Here is a 2,700-nt window from a genome sequence, read left to right as displayed (position 1 = left end):
ACACATACAGGAACAGAGCAAATAATTTTTGAATACAACATAAAAAAAATTCTAACCCTAACTAACCTTACTGTCATGCACTTGTCCTAATATACTAACCTACACTGTAGCACTCAACACTTTGATGAACATTGTTACTCAGCTGATAGAGTTGTGCCCTTCCTGATGACTTGTCATACAGAACTTGTAAGTCGCTTTGGATAAAAGCGTCAGCTAAATGACTAAATGTAAATGTAAAAAGCCACAGTAACAAACACGATCGATCAAGGTGTTTCTTTTCCTGTACAGTAGTCCCCGCTACCTACATTTCCAGACAATGCATTTCCGTAGGGCAGTCACAATCTTAAAAAAAAAAAAAAGTGTCCATTATTAAAACAGAAGTAGTCTTAAAATGTTCCAACTTCAACGGACCGACATACCCAGAGTCTATGGGCGGGTTGAGATATTAAGTGTCTCTCTGTAAACCCACATTTCCAATTCCAGAAGAAGTCGCATGTGTTTATTTTATGCGGAACCAACCCACTCGCGGCACCAATTCATATAAACACCATGGGTGGTCTGGAGGAATAAGGACAAGGAGCTGTCCTGTGTATGTTAACATCCCCATTCATCTGGGGAAAAAATAATGAAACAGCTTGATGGCTGGTAGAAGGAAAAAGAGAAAGAAATTGTTATCATCCCCCAAGAAAAGAATGCCTTTGAATGCATTTAGCCTTTGAAGATGTTTTTTTCTGCTGCTGCAGCCTTTTAGATTCAAGACACTATGTTTGCCGCTGATTGTGTGACAAGATACTTGTGAAGTCTGCTGTCATAAAGTGTTTTTCAATGTGCTTTTTTTATTATTTTTTTTACGAGGTACTACCAACAAAATGAAAGAACTCCCCTTGATATAGTCATGAAAGCACTGCTACAAAGTCTGTAATGGATAATATGGAGTAAAGATTTAAAATACAGCATCTTGAAGGATGTTTGTTCTCTCTCCCGACTTATCAAAAGCATTTTGGGAGTGCAAAATCTGCCTGAAATGTGTGGTCCAAATTTCAGGGTTACTTGTACCAGATTACATCGTATCTGAATTTGAAGTTAATACACAGCTTAAGACGACTCTCAAAATTGTAATGCAAAAAAGCACAACCACCTGTGTGCAGGTCACTGCAGACATGCCACTCACGGTACCCGTCAGGGATATCCCCCGTGGCCTCTGACATTCATCTGGCCCTTTGCCACCACTTGAAGAACTATTCACACATTACGTGAGCAGAAGCATTAATCATATTTACCTTGGATACCCAGATGTCTACATGCACTACTTGATACATATTATGTCCTAGATAAAATGTGTTTATATTTCATGCTGGCTTTGCATCTTGCTTTGCCTATTGGACTGCTCCTGCTAAAAGTATTTCATCAGCTCCATACCCCGCTCCCATGTTTTAATGTTGATGTTGATTTTCATGCTCCTGTTTCTTGACTGTCAATAAACCCAAAAAGGAAGCGGCACACCCAAATGCTGCCACGGTTCGGTTGGGCCCTCGTTACAGCAGGGGTGTCGGCTCTGGCTGCAGAGATTCAGACGCTGTTATCCAAACAGGTAATTTCCATCGTCCCTCCAGAGCAGTGTTTCTCAACTGGTGGGTCGCGACCCAAAAGTGGGTCGCAGGGCCATTTTGAGTGGGTCGCGGATGTGTGTGTAAAAAAAAATTAAATAAAAATGTTACTACCTATCTTTGTGAAAGTGGCTTCTCAGCGGTCCAGCTGAAGACAAAGCAGAGGAACAGATTGGACATTGAGCATGACCTCAGAGTTGCTTTGTCTACCAGACTCTTGTCAGGAGCAAACAACATCCCCAGTTATCCCATTAGTTCCCTGGGATGTTAAGCTAAGAAGTCTGCTAAGAAGCATATATTATTTATTATTATTATTATTATTATTATTATTATTATTATTATTATTATTATTATTATTATTATTATTATTATTATTATTATTATTATTATTATTATTATTATTATTATTGTTGTTGTTGTTGTTGTTGGTGGTGTTGTTTTTGTTGTTGTTGTTGTTGTTGTTGTTGTTGTTGTTATTATTATTATTATTATTATTATTATTATTATTATTATTATTATTATTATTATTATTATTATTATTATTATTATTATTATTATTATTATTATTATTATTATTTATTTCATTGTGTTTTTAGCCCTAGTTGCACTTTTGTTGCAACCCCAGTTATCCCATTAGTTTCCCCAAACTTAGGTCTGTTATGTTAAGCTAAGAAATCTGCTAAGAAGCATATATTATCTATTATTATTTAATTGCATTGGGTTTTTTAGTTTTTTTAGTTTAGCCCTAGTTTAGCCCTAGTTTTTTTGTTGCACTGTTTATTTCATGTTTTTAACAGTGCATGAAAGATTGTGTATTACTGCACATTTTTTTAGTTGAAATAAATCATAGTGGTTCAAAAATTTGGGTCACGACTTAATGACTAAGGAAAATGTTGGGTCCCGAGGCTAGACCAGTTGAGAACCACTGCTCCAGAGGATATGATGAAGGGCATCTACTCACTGTATTTTCTGGTTCCCGGGAAAACCGTAGGTGTGAGACCCATTCTAGACCTGTCATCACTCAATCAGCTGATTGCAGTAAAAACCAGCAAGTGGCATACTTGGGCATCATTCAGAATTCAGCCTCCAAGAG

The sequence above is a fragment of the Notolepis coatsorum genome (genome assembly GCF_963971535.1).
Source record: "Notolepis coatsorum genome assembly, chromosome: 2".
Taxonomy (NCBI): Eukaryota; Metazoa; Chordata; class Actinopteri; order Aulopiformes; family Paralepididae; genus Notolepis; species Notolepis coatsorum.
This window is presented reverse-complemented; position numbering follows the sequence as displayed.